Raw genomic sequence first — 15117 nt, forward strand, 5'->3', positions numbered from 1 at the left:
TAGAAGAGGGACTTAGGGGCAGTGTCAGGAGCTCAGTTAGGAGTCGTCCAGGGCCTTGTTAGGATGGAGCAGGGCCTTAGGAACAGTGCAGGGTCTAAGTTGAGGACAGCAATAGGACTTTACTTAAGGACAGATTTAGGGCCATAGTTGGAGATAATTCAGGGCCTTAGTAAAGAAAGATATGAGTCTAGTGTAAGGACACAGAAGGTCCTTAGTTAGGGAAACATGAGTCTAGTATAAGGACACGTAAGGTCCTTAGGTAGGGAAGGCAAGGCCTAATGCCCAGTGTCAGGGCTTTAGTTGTGACAGCAAAAACCTTAATTGGGGAATAACTTGGCCAGAGTCAAGGACAGTGCATGACCTTAGTAACAGGGCAGGGTCTAAGTTGAGGACAGCGTGAGGAATGTTCTTTGTCCGTTGTTGGACACAGCATAGGCTCTTAGTTAGGATCTGTCTACTTAGCGACAGCCCAGGGCTTTAGACAGAGACAGCTCGGGCCTCAGTTACGGACAGTACAAGGCGGTCGTTAGGATCAGCTCAGGGCTTTAGTTAGAGGCAGTCCAGGGGCTTATTAGGAGAGAGTAGGGACCTAGGGACAGCACAGGGTTTAGTTAGGGAGAGTTTAGGTCTAGTTAGGGCCAGAGCATGGACTTAATCAGGGACAGCTCAGGGCTTTAGTTAGATGGGAAAGTGCAGGGCAGAGACTGTGTAGGGCTTAAGTTAGGGAGACAGCAGTGCCTCAGTAAGGAACACTGCAGTAACTATTTTAGAGATAGCTCAGAGTCTTAGTTAGGTACAGCTCAGGGACTTACTAGGAAACCGAACAGGGCCTTTATTGGGGACAGTGCAGCGCCTTCATTAGTGGCAGAGCAGGCCATTCGTTCGAGACAGCAGGGCCTTAGGGACAGTGCAGGTCTTTAGGAAGAAACAGCTCAGGGCCATTGATATCTATGTGTTAATTCTGTGAATTTACTGAATTCATGTATTAGTTCTAATACTTTTTTTGGTGGAATGGTGTGAAACATTGGAATTTAAAAATCCGCTCCTTCTGCTGCATCCATGTCATTCACAGCCCAGAAGAAAGTGGCTCCGAGTATTATTTTCTCCCAGTGTTTCTAAATTACACATGGACTTTGGGTCAAGTGAATCTGAGAAGACTTGGCCTCCATATGAAAGTTTGAGGTTTTCCCTGCTTTTCTGGCATGGTATTGACATGGTGTTTTCAAAAGTAATTTATTTTCCATTAATTTTGAATATACAGACAACTTTACAAAGATAAAAACCTGTCTTATTTCTGGAGTAAATATATTCTTATATAGTAATATTGACATTATTTAACGTGGAATTGTTTTTATATACTCTTTTTCAGATTATTTATTGCGCATGTATACATACACATTTTTGTGAATTGATATTTTGTCCTGTAGCTTTGCTGAATTCATTTACCAGGTCCAATAATTTTCTGTTGCTATAGGAAGTTTTATATATAAGATCATATTACCTGTGTTCTGTGCATCGGCGCAGTTTTACTGGTTCATTGTTGTTTGTTTCAAGGTATTTTTAAGTTTCCTTTTTGATTTCTTTGTTGACTGATTGTTTTTTAGTAGCACATTGTTTAGTCTCCATGTAGTTGGTTTTTTTCTCATTTCTTTTCCTGTGGTTGATTTCTAGTGTCATGCCATTGTTGTCAGAGAAGATGCTTGAAATAACGTCTATATTCTTATATATTTGTTGAGGTTAGTTTTGTGCCCCAGTATGTGGTCAGTCCTAGAGAATGTACTATGTACATTTGAAAAGAATGTATATTCTGATTTTTTTTGGATGCAGTGTCCTGAAAATATCCTTTAAATGTAATGGTTCTATTCATTTAGCATCTCTGTTGCCTTATTGGTTTTCTCTCTAGAGGATTTGTCCTTTGATGAGACTGGGGTGTTAAAACCTCCTAATCCTGCTATTATTGTATTCCCATCAAATCCTCTTTTTCTGTTTGTTTTGTGTATCTGAATGCTCTTACATTAGGTGCGTATATGTTGATGAGTGTAATATCCTCTTCTTTTTTTTTTTTTTTTTTTTTGTCCTTTTGCTATTTCTTGGGCCGCTCCCGTGGCACATGGAGGTTCCCAGGCTAGGGGTCGAATCGGAGCTGTAGCCACCAGCCTATGCCAGAGCCACAGCAACGCAGGATCCGAGCCGCGTCTGCAACCTACACCACAGCTCACGGCAACGCCGGATCGTTAACCCACTGAGCAAGGGCAGGGACCAAACCCGCAACCTATGGTTCCTAGTCGGATTCGTTAACCACTGCGCCATGACGGGAACTCCCAATATCCTCTTCTTGAATTGATCCTTTCAACATTTATCCTTTATCTTTCTTGATGGCCTTTGTTTTAAAGTATATTTTGTATTGTGACCCCCAGTTTCTTGTCATTTCCATCTTCATGAAATATCTTTTTTTCCATTGCCTCTCTTATAATCTGTGTATGTCCTTTTCCCTATGGAGGGTCTCTTTTAGGCAGCATATTGTTGGCTCTTGCCTTTTTTTTTTTTTTTTTAAATCCACTGTGACACTCTATGTCTTTTGATTGGAGCATCCAGTTAAGGTAATTCATTTTTTTTACTCAATGAATTCTATTACATTTATAGTTGTACAATGATCAACAATTATCAAAACACAATTTTACAGCATTTCCATCTAAGGTACTTATTGACATATATATACTGCCATTTTATTTTTTTAATTTTTAAAATTTCTTTTGCTTTTGCCCTTTTTTATTACTCAGTGAATTTTATTACAATTATAGTTGTGCAACTATCATCACAACCAAATTTTATAGCATTTCCATTGCAAACCCCCAGCCCATCCCCACCCCCCCATAATTATTGTCATTTTAAAGCTTGTTTTCCACTTGATTCTGTGTTTTCCCTTTGTTCCTTTCTTTTTCTTTTTGTGGTTTGATGATTTCCTTTTATGTTATGCTTGTCTCCTCCTCTTGTTGGTTTTTTTTTTTGAATCTGTTGTTCGTTTTGGATTTTTCATTGCCCTGTTTTTAAGTCTGTAAGCCCTTTCTTATATTTGCTCACTTTAGACTGATAGTCGTATAGTGTCAAACACATTGTAAAAAAAAAAAGTCTAGATTTTCTTCCTCTCCTTCCCCGCATTTTATGATGTTGATGTCCTTGTTTACATCTTCATGTTTACCCTTTTGCTGTTCCTTGTGTTTGTCTCTGCTTTCATGAACAGCTTTGCTTCCTTGCAGATCTGTGTACTGACTTATTCAAGTGCTTGCTTTCCAACATGATCTCCTCCATCCTATATCTTTTTACTTCTTTCCTAGTTTGAGGAGACCATTCAATATTTCTGCTTGGATAGATTTAGTATTGCTGTATTCCTTTAGCTTTTGTTTGAGAATGTCTTTATCGTTTATCCTTGGTGACCTGGTGAGGTGAGGGTGGCAGGCTGTGCCTGGTTGTAAGGCCCTTGGCAGTGGCAGGGACCCCCTAGGAGGTGGGGGAGGTGTCTGGAGCCCTTGGCACTGGTAACAGTGTGGTGTGTGCATTCCTAGGAAGGTGGGTGCAATGGCAGTGCTCAGTTGCGTGGTCCTCTGCAGAGGCAACCTCTGGGGTGACTGGGGCAGTAGGCAGTGCCTGGTCATGGGACCCTCAGTGCTGGCGGACTGTGCCCACCTCTGGAGTCAGATTTGGCTGCAGAGGTTTGTACCTGCCCCCGTAGCCCATGAAAGAGGCACCCTGCTGCCTGAGGGTCTCTGTGTATAGAGAAGGAAGTTCCCGTGGTGGTCCTGCTCCCCCTTTTCTCACCCTCCCCAGCAATGGTGCATTGCTTCTGTGGTGGTCCCAGGCCTCCTCCCACAGTGCCTCGGTTATGGGGCACCACTCTCTAGGTGCCCCCCATGCTACTTCCATACAGCCAACCCTAGTTCTTTCCCTGGTGCTGACTTCCAAAGCCTGAACCTCAGCACCCAGGCCCCGCCTGAGTGTCTCAGGCTGTAGTGTGCTGGGCGGTGGCACTGATCATCTGTGCGGCTCTCTGCTTCTCCTTCCTCAGACTGGTTGCTGTGCTTTTGTCTGAGGCTTTGAGGTGCCTCCTCCATCCCAGCTGATTTCCCTGCCAGTCAGGGGCCTCCCAGGGTGCAGATTCCTTTCCCCTTAGACAGATACTTCTCAGGAATGTTGGTCACGTCCTGAATTCTTTTTTTTCCCCACTTCTCTCTCTTTTTCCTTTTGTTCTACCCAGTCATGTGGTGGGGTTTTTTTTTGCCCTTTTTGGAAGTCTGAGGCCTTCCAGCATTCACTAGATACGAGAATCTACTGATGAGATTCATTTTAAGAATCTCATCTAATGAGATTCATTTTAAGAGTAGATTTTTAAAAATCTTTGTAGTAGGTTAGTTCCACATCATATTCCACCATTTGATCCTGGATACCCATCTACAGTTTTTATAGTTTTGCATTTTAAATATTGCCTACGGACAATGTTGAGTAAATTTTGGTTTAAGTTGTAACATTTGTGTCTGCATTCTCTTGATTGCATATGGTTTCCAATTAATTATTCTATAACTATTTTTGAAGAAGGTATGGTATATTTGGCTCTCTTTCAGTTTGAATTTCCAAATGTAGTGGATTCTGCAGTCTTGCCTTCTCAGAGCATGGCCTCCACTGAACTGACAGGTTGTGGCCTACACTTCCCAGCTGGCCAGCAGGTGGCACCAAGCTCACCTCTCTTACCCTTGAGGTACATGTGTGGTCCACTGGTGGACCTGGCTCATGAAGGAACTTGTTCCTCATGCTGCCAATAGAAGCTCGGTCTCTTCGGGGTCTGCCACATTTTCAGCTTTGGGACTACACTCAAAGTCCATGCAGGCAGGAAACAGATGTCTTTAAGATCTTCCGGGTGGCCCCACCGTGGGAGGAAAAGGGGGTGCTGGGAGATTTCTCTGTCTGGCTTAGTGTTATGGGAGGGGGGGCGTCTATTTTCAGAGGACCCGGCAGAGGAAGGCCTTGATGTGAAAAATTGTGGATTTTAATTGGTTTCCTATGTGGTGCTTTTGGTGTCCAGGGTTCTTTGGTGTGTGGTGTCCTGGCACCATTTATTGAAAGGACTGTCCTTTCCCTTGTTTCTGTTCTTGGCTCCTTTGTTATGAGGTAACTGATGACTTACCAGTGGATTTATTTCTGTGCTCTCTATTCTGTTCCTCTTGTCTATGTGCCTGTTCCTGTGCCAATATCACACTGTTTTGGTGACAATAACTTCATAATGTAGTGTAAAGTCAGGGAGGGAGATGCCTCCAGCTGTGTTCTTGTTTTTCAGGGTCACTTATGGTATTCAATGTTCTTTAGCGTTGCATACAAATGGTAGGATTTCTTGTTCTGTTTCTGTGAAAAATACCCTTTGAATATTGGAGGGATTACATTGCATGTACATACTGCTTCTGTTGCCAAATTAAGTTACATGGGCCCCTCCTCGGAGGTCTGCATTACGTAACTCTGTAACAAAATTTGATGAGCCAGGTAGGAGGCCGGCCTTGGCTCTGCTGTTCCATCCAGTAACTCAGCCAGTCCTTGCTCACTGACCTGGAATCAATGAAACTGATTGCATATCGGCAGTGTCCCCAGTCCTGGACCTCTGTGCCAGTGAGGGCCCCTGAATTCATTCTGAGATCAAAAAGCAGCCAAGGGTTATTTGAAATGCTCCCCAGGTAAAGATCCTTCCTCCACCCTGGCACATCTAAAACAAGGATGCTTGCTCTGGATTGGGTTTGTGTTGAGGAACCAAATTACATGGGGTGCTGACCCCACTCAAGCCAATAAAGCCAAGGTTGGTTAGAGGGGTGGGCTGATTAAGGGAAAGGAATCTGGCCATCTGGTTGGAGTGAGACCTCTGTTGAGAGGACTGGACGGAGTGGTTGGTCTTCTGAATCAAGCTGACCCTCTAGTAGTGGGTGAGATAAAGAATTGACCATCTGGTTGGACAAGTTCCTGGCAAGGGGATTGGACATGATGGTAAGTCATCTAGAGATCAGCACACGGTAAGAAATTTCCTTGGTGTTCTGTGTGTTTCCAAACTCTTAGTCTCTGTTCTGGATATGAGTGATGCTTCAATCTCTGGTATATTCTTTGTGGTCTTAGGGTTGGGGTTGGGCTGGTGTAACGGTTAATGGATTAGGGTTCAGGTTCCAGTTTCAGATTTAGGGATCCAGATAGGTTTTGGATTAAGGTAAGTGTTAAGTTTAATGTAAGGCTTAATGTATGAGTTACAGACAAGGTAGGGTATGGTTTAGATTAAGTGTTAAGTTTAGTATAAGAAGAGTGGATAGGTTTAGCGTATGGGTTAAAATGAGTAGGTGCAGGGCCCTAGACCAGGACAGTGCAGAGGTAGAGTTAGGAACAGCCCAGGGCCCTATTTAGGGAAAGATCAGGGATTTAGGAAGACAAAATGTAGGGTCTTAGAGTATCATAGATCTCCAGTTAGGACAGAAGAGGGCTAAATATAGGGACCAAGGAGGTCTCTAGAAAGCAACAGCATGTGGCTATTGTTAGGGAAAAAGCAAGGCTTAAGCATAGGGCCTGATTGGGCTAGAAAAATGGGACCGATTTGGAATAGTATAGGGCACTGGTTAGGGATAGGGTTAGGGTAAGGCTCAAGGTAAGGCTTAGGGTATGGGCTGGGGTACGGGCTAGGATATGGGCGAGGGTGTAAGGACGAGGGTGAGGGTTACGGTGCGCGTTAGTATACGGGCTAGGAAACCGGTTAGGGTAAAGATTAGGATTAGGGTCAGGGAACCTGTTAGGGTACAAGTTCGGGTTCGGGTTCGCGGTTAGGGTTCGGGTTCAGTTTCGGGTTCGGGTTAGGGAAAGAGGTTAGGGTTAGGGTATAGGGTTCGGGATCGGGTTCGGTTTCGGTTTCAGTGCGGGTTTAGGGGTTCGGTATTGGCTTCGGGTTCAGGTACGGGGTTAGGGTTAGGGTTAGAGGGTTAGGGTTCGGATTCGGGTTCGGGATCAGGTTGGGGTTCGGGGTTAGGGTTCGGGTATGGGTTCGGGCTTCGGGTTCGGTTTCGGGGTCGGGTTCGGGGTTAGGGTTCGGGATCGGGTTCAGTTTCAGGGTTTGGGTTAGGGTTTAGGGTTCGGGGTCGGGGTTGGGTTTGGGTCAGGGTTCGGATTTGGGGTTCGGGTTAGGGTTGGGGTTCGGGGTTAGGGTTAGGGTATGAGTTCGGGGTTCGGGTTCGGTTTCGGGGTCGGGTTCGGGGTTAGGGTTCGGGATCGGGTTCAGTTTCAGGGTTTGGGTTAGGGTTTAGGGTTCGGGGTCGGGGTTGGGTTGGGTTTGGGGGTCAGGGTTCGGGATTTGGGGGTTCGGGTTCGGGTTGGGGGTTCGGGGTTAGGGTTAGGGTTCGGGTTTAGGGTTAGGGTTAGGGTTAGGGTTCGGGGTTCGGGGTTAGGGTTAGGGTTAGGGTTAGGGTTCGGGTTAGGGTTCGGGTTCGGGGGTTCGGGTTAGGGTTCGGGTTCGGGGTTAGGGTTAGGGTTTAGGCGGTTAGGGTTCTCGGGTTCGGGCGGGGTTCGGGTTCGGGTTCGGTTAGGGTTCGGGTTAGGGTTCGGGTAGGGTTAAGGGTTCGGGTTAGGGTTCGGGGTTCGTGCCAGAAGCCACAGCAACGCAGGATCCGAGCCGCGTCTGCAACCTACACCACAGCTCACGGCAACGCCGGATCGTTAACCCACTGAGCAAGGGCAGGGACCAAACCCGCAACCTATGGTTCCTATCGATTCGTTAACCACTGCGCCATGACGGGAACTCCCAATATCCTCTTCTTGAATTGATCCTTTCAACATTTATCCTTTATCTTTCTTGATGGCCTTTGTTTTAAAGTATATTTTGTATTGTGACCCCCAGTTTCTTGTCATTTCCATCTTCATGAAATATCTTTTTTTCCATTGCCTCTCTTATAATCTGTGTATGTCCTTTTCCCTATGGAGGGTCTCTTTTAGGCAGCATATTGTTGGCTCTTGCCTTTTTTTTTTTTTTTTTTAAATCCACTGTGACACTCTATGTCTTTTGATTGGAGCATCCAGTTAAGGTAATTCATTTTTTTTACTCAATGAATTCTATTACATTTATAGTTGTACAATGATCAACAATTATCAAAACACAATTTTACAGCATTTCCATCTAAGGTACTTATTGACATATATATACTGCCATTTTATTTTTTTAATTTTAAAATTTCTTTTGCTTTTGCCCTTTTTTATTACTCAGTGAATTTTATTACAATTATAGTTGTGCAACTATCATCACAACCAAATTTTATAGCATTTCCATTGCAAACCCCCAGCCCATCCCCACCCCCCCATAATTATTGTCATTTTAAAGCTTGTTTTCCACTTGATTCTGTGTTTTCCCTTTGTTCCTTTCTTTTTCTTTTTGTGGTTTGATGATTCCTTTTATGTTATGCTTGTCTCCTCCTCTTGTTGGTTTTTTTTTTTGAATCTGTTGTTCGTTTTGGATTTTTCATTGCCCTGTTTTTAAGTCTGTAAGCCCTTTCTTATATTTGCTCACTTTAGACTGATAGTCGTATAGTGTCAAACACATTGTAAAAAAAAAAAGTCTAGATTTTCTTCCTCTCCTTCCCCGCATTTTATGATGTTGATGTCCTTGTTTACATCTTCATGTTTACCCTTTTGCTGTTCCTTGTGTTTGTCTCTGCTTTCATGAACAGCTTTGCTTCCTTGCAGATCTGTGTACTGACTTATTCAAGTGCTTGCTTTCCAACATGATCTCCTCCATCCTATATCTTTTTACTTCTTCCTAGTTTGAGGAGACCATTCAATATTTCTGCTTGGATAGATTTAGTATTGCTGTATTCCTTTAGCTTTTGTTTGAGAATGTCTTTATCGTTTATCCTTGGTGACCTGGTGAGGTGAGGGTGGCAGGCTGTGCCTGGTTGTAAGGCCCTTGGCAGTGGCAGGGACCCCCTAGGAGGTGGGGGAGGTGTCTGGAGCCCTTGGCACTGGTAACAGTGTGGTGTGTGCATTCCCAGGAAGGTGGGTGCAATGGCAGCGCTCAGTTGCGTGGTCCTCTGCAGAGGCAACCTCTGGGGTGACTGGCAGTAGGCAGTGCCTGGTCATGGGACCCTCAGTGCTGGCGGACTGTGCCCACCTCTGGAGTCAGATTTGGCTGCAGAGGTTGTACCTGCCCCCGTAGCCCATGAAAGAGGCACCCTGCTGCCTGAGGGTCTCTGTGTATAGAGAAGGAAGTTCCCGTGGTGTCCTGCTCCCCCTTTTCTCACCCTCCCCAGCAATGGTGCATTGCTCTTGTGGTGGTCCCAGGCCTCCTCCCACAGTGCCTCGGTTATGGGGCACCACTCTCTAGGTGCCCCCCATGCTACTTCCATACAGCCAACCCTAGTTCTTTCCCTGGTGCTGACTTCCAAAGCCTGAACCTCAGCACCCAGGCCCCGCCTGAGTGTCTCAGGCTGTAGTGTGTGGGCGGTGGCACTGATCATCTGTGCGGCTCTCTGCTTCTCCTTCCTCAGACTGGTTGCTGTGCTTTTGTCTGAGGCTTTGAGGTGCCTCTCCATCCCAGCTGATTTCCCTGCCATCAGGGGCCTCCCAGGGTGCAGATTCCTTTCCCCTTAGACAGATACTTCTCAGGAATGTTTGGTCACGTCCTGAATTCTTTTTTTTCCCCACTTCTCTCTCTTTTTCCTTTTGTTCTACCCAGTCATGTGGTGGGGTTTTTTTTTGCCCTTTTTGGAAGTCTGAGGCCTTCCAGCATTCACTAGATACGAGAATCTACTGATGAGATTCATTTTAAGAATCTCATCTAATGAGATTCATTTTAAGAGTAGATTTTTAAAAATCTTTGTAGTAGGTTTGTTCCACATCATATTCCACCATTTGATCCTGGATACCCATCTACAGTTTTTATAGTTTTGCATTTTAAATATTGCCTACGGACAATGTTGAGTAAATTTTGGTTTAAGTTGTAACATTTGTGTCTGCATTCTCTTGATTGCATCTGGTTTCCAATTAATTATTCTATAACTATTTTTGAAGAAGTATGGTATATTTGGCTCTCTTTCAGTTTGAATTTCCAAATGTAGTGGATTCTGCAGTCTTGCCTTCTCAGAGCATGGCCTCCACTGAACTGACAGGTTGTGGCCTACACTTCCCAGCTGGCCAGCAGGTGGCACCAAGCTCACCTCTCTTACCCTTGAGGTACATGTGTGGTCCACTGGTGGACCTGGCTCATGAAGGAACTTGTTCCTCATGCTGCCAATAGAAGCTCGGTCTCTTCGGGGTCTGCCACATTTTCAGCTTTGGGACTACACTCAAAGTCCATGCAGGCAGGAAACAGATGTCTTTAAGATCTTTCGGGTGGCCCCACCGTGGGAGGAAAAGGGGGTGCTGGGAGATTTCTCTGTCTGGCTTAGTGTTTATGGGAGACCGGGGATTTCTTTTCTTTTCTTTTCTTTTCTTTTCTTTCTATTCTAGGGATGCACCCATGGCATATGGAGGTTCCAAGGCTGGAGGTCTAATTGGAGCTGTAGCCACAGGCCTACACCACAACCACAGCAAGGCCAGATCCTTACCACTTCCAAGCCACTTCTGCGACCTATACCATAGCTCACAGCAATACCAGATCCTTACCCACTGAGTGAGGCCAGGGACTGAACCCACAATCTCATGGCTGTTAACATGCACATGAGCAAAATCAACACCAAACAAGAAAGAACATGAATGTTTGCACCTCTGGAATATCCAGCTCTCTCACTTGGGCTTGATCCTGTTTGTAATGACTGGATTGCCATCGCATACTGCAGCAATAGACCTCTGCCAGTGGAATTCTTTCTCAGAGAGATGCATAAAGGATACGTAACTATGCGATTTTTTTTTTTTAATTCAATTTTTTGATGAATATACATCAGATTTAGTCCACTTGGTTAAGCTCTCAATGTTTTTTTGCCAATTTTTGTCTTCCATTCCTTTATGTTCATTTCTCTCAAGAATTCTTTCTTCTTCATTGTAATGCTTGATGCTAACCTGGTGATTATTCTATCTATTGATCTATTTTACTATCTATCTATCTCTCATCATCTATTAGTCTATGTTTCTAAAATTGTAGTATTCTCTCTCTGGGTTTTAAATATTTGGATGAGGACGAACCTTTAGAAAATAATATTCTCTTTGAGGAAACATAGAAGGAACATTGGACAATGGTTGTATTTGTCGTGGAAGATAGAATTTCATTTATTATCTTGGGAAAATGCTCAATTATATTATACCAGGTGTAAATAGAGATCAATAGTTCTAATTCTATATTAATGATTAGAAATTTAACTTAGAGTGATGAAAAATATTGAGGCACAGCATAACTAGTGGACTTGGAGAGCCGTGGAATGGTCGACCCAAATGAAGAAAGCTATCTTTGTGGTTTTCAGGAAAAAAAGGGTGGGAGAAAAAAGAATGTGAAAATCCCACATTCCTGAAAGAAATGGAAACCAATACAAAGAATGTGTGGAATGATGAGAGGTGTTAAACGATTTATGTTCAATGTGGAAAACAGTGAAATTAACAGGCTGGAATGTGGAAATACAATCCTACATAGCAGAGCACCTTAGGTCTGGAACATGGCAAGGTCAGAAATAAGAGAGTCAGGCACTTGGCTTGCCAAGAGGACCACAGTGGCTGCATACAAAAGGCCTGAGATATTCTGAGCTGGCCTGTCATTTAAAGGGTCTTCATTTCCTCTAATGCCTTCCAGGTCCTCAAATTTGAAGGGAAATTTAAATGACGGTTAATTCTTGGGATTTGCAAGAAATGCTGTCTGTGGTGTCTTTGGCCTTGATAATCAATCACTGGGTTTCCAGTGACCCGCACTGCTCTCCAGCTCGTTGCCAACCATGTGGGTGGGCTCTCCTATTTCTTAATGTGAGCCCTGTGTTGCAGGGAGTGGGGAAGGTCCAGCAGCCATGCTGATTTCCATAAATTGGGGTGACGCCTCCTCAGCCTTTATAAGATGCCTGTCTCCAGGGAGATCACATTGGGCCAGCATTCTCCCTGCCACCCCATTGGTTCTCACACCATGGATCCCTGCAGCATGTCTTGAACATCCAGTGGTATGTTGACATGTGTATCTGGGCTGGGGATTGCATCCCATGAATGCTTTGATGCCTTCATGAGTGTGCAGCCTGGAGAGATGTAGAAATGCCCTTCAAGACGGTATGTTCAGAGATTGGCTTGGCCTTTTGCAAGCCATCATTTTGCCTAAATGAAAGAGACTCACCTCAGAATAACACTGTTTCTCCAAAACCGTAGCATTTCTGCTCTGAGCTGGAAAATACTGTTGTTTTGTCCAACAGAGTTGCCCATGCAGATATCACATCACCTGACTAAGAGACCTAACATGATTTCTCAGAGAATATAGGATCCTTTTTTGCTAGTCAACCTTTTGAACCAACTTAAATTATTATCATGAATTCAATTGAAACGATTTGGGATTACAATACGTGAAGATATGGAATTGTGGTCTCTTCCCCTGGTTTCACAACAACACATATTGGTGCTATACTTGGGGTTTATGTCATCAGTTCTTTTCTCCTATCTTTTTTTTGATTATTTTTCCTTTTATGATTGTTTATGTCTGGGATAATCTTGAAAACAATTCATTCCTGAGTATATGAGGCATTCCTGTGAATTGTTGTCCACAAGTTTGGCATTTCTGGAAGAGAGAACTCCGAGCAAGCCAGGTGTTGTATAACCAGGGGCAGTCAAGGAATATGATCCAATTACTGTGGAAATGTGGTTGGAATTATCTATCTGTCGAGATTGTCCATCTCATTTTTGTCTTTCTTCCTCAAAATCTCTACTCCCTTTCTTTCTCTCAATCTCTGTCTCTCCCTCTCTCATATTCTACCCTGTATTCCTAATTCTCTCTTGTATATTTCTTGGTTCCCTCCAAACTATGCCTACATTACCAAACACTTTTTCCAATTGAGCATTTATTTCTGCGTTATGTCACGCTGGACTTTTTCCATTGTTTAATAGACTAGGTATTATTCTGATTGTGTCTTGGATTTGGTGTTTTCTCTGCTTCGTGTGCTGCATTGGGTCCTGATTTTCACTGTCTCAATAGTAGTTTCACTTTCATTTGATGGGTTGGATATCTTTTTTCCTGATCTATCATCAATATCCGGAAAGTTCCAAGAGGAGCAGGAGGGAATTTGCTTTTGTGTATCCAAAAAGAAAGGCCAGGGAGATACATATTCCAGGAACAAAAGAAATTGCCTTCCTCTTAATTCTACTTGGGGCTGTGAATTATTAGATTATTAGATCTACAAAAGGAAGCCCACAATGGGGCAGTAAGTTCCATGGGACTTTCCAAAGAATTAGCCATGGGTGTTAGGCAGAAGGAAGCGTGGACTTCCTAGGGGATTTGTCTGGGTCTGTGAGATTGGCCAGGTCAGGGATGAGAACAGCCATCCCTGAATCCATAAGGTTGATAGCAGGCAGCCTGTGGTTAGTGGGTATTTCCAGAAAAATGGATCCTCTTGCATGGAGCAGGGTATAATTATGAAATCTAGGGATCTCTTGGATTCAGGGATGTTCATGGAACTACACATCCACTGGCCATCACAGTGGTTTATCTTAGGAATGCATGAACATGAAGCCTTTCTTTCCATTCTTTGTCACCGACACAAGGACATGACCACACATAGGACTAGAGTCCACGCTATGCAGGACTCCATGGAGTAATTGTAGCACACTCACAGCACACAGCAGCATAACCTCTGTGCCTAGAACTGGTTTCCACATTTGCAATGCGTACTGGAACAGGGCTGCCATCAGAAAAGTTATGGTGGTGTTTGCAAGCCTATAAGTCTTCTTTCTCTAGCAGCCAGGAATGCATTCCATATTTTGCGGTGGTTTGATTGCTTTCTTATTGCATTAGGGTTCCTTCCACTTATATTCAGGTGGTTTGAGATGATATGACCTGGATATAGGACAGACTACCGTGTATTGAAAAAAATACACAGGGCTATTGAAGTCGTGCATGAACCCATCAAAACATCAGCCATCACCAAGATGCTGAAGGCTTTTTTTCATCCAATAATTTGATGCCCCTCTTCCTGAGAGTCTTCCTTCCATTCTGTTTTCAATGGAATCCAGGTGGGAGTTGGGTATTGGGCCCCAGAACCTTGACATTACTTCTCCTCTCATAGGCATAGGAGGAGCCCCCAAGTTCCACATTGCCCTTGGGTTCAAAAGTACCGATATCATTTTAAAACTTTAGAGCAGATATCCATTTGTTTGGGTGAACCTGCACAGGGCCAAAAACACCAGCCAGCCTGGCAGGGCACGATTGTTCTGCATCTCTGCAAAATCATCCCCAAGCTCTTTCACTTTGGTCCTTGGGAATCCTGTGTGCACCTGACCTGGATTGACCCAGCAGGGGACCACAAGTAACTGCAGGCCACTAGATCCCTCTGCCATGTTGTAATGGCTTTCTCCAGAGAGATGCATAGCAGGGAGTATAATACCTTGATATAGACCTAGGTTTTTTTTTTAAATTCATATATTTTCATGAATAGAGCCAAGATTTAGGCCACTTGGTCTAGAACTCTGTTCTTTGCCATGATTTGTCTTCCATTCTACTCTGTTCATTTCTCTTTCCATTTTTTCTCTCTCACGTATTCTATCTTCTTCATTGTAATGCTTGGTTCTAACTTACTGAATATTCCATCTATTTATCTATTTTACTACCTACCTATCTCTCCCAATTTATTAGTCTATGTTTCAAACAACTTATTATTCTCTCTCTGGGTTTTAAATATTTGGATGTGGATGAACCATTCAAAAATGCCAGAGGCCAGCTCCTGCAGCCAGGGAGCTTACACTTTTTCCCAAAGGAGATGGACAACATTGGTGAAATGTACATACAGAGACAGCCTCATTGTCCCTTCTTTCAGGCTTTCAGGATGCTGGACTACTCAAATTTTATTGGCATTAAGTGGTTGATTATATAGACAGTTTCTAACTACAGATTCCATCATAGTGTTAAAAGTACATTGGTTAACTCTTATTATATGGTATAGCAGCGATACATCATGT

Source organism: Sus scrofa, chromosome 17, assembly GCF_000003025.6.
Source record: "Sus scrofa isolate TJ Tabasco breed Duroc chromosome 17, Sscrofa11.1, whole genome shotgun sequence".
Taxonomy (NCBI): domain Eukaryota; kingdom Metazoa; phylum Chordata; class Mammalia; order Artiodactyla; family Suidae; genus Sus; species Sus scrofa.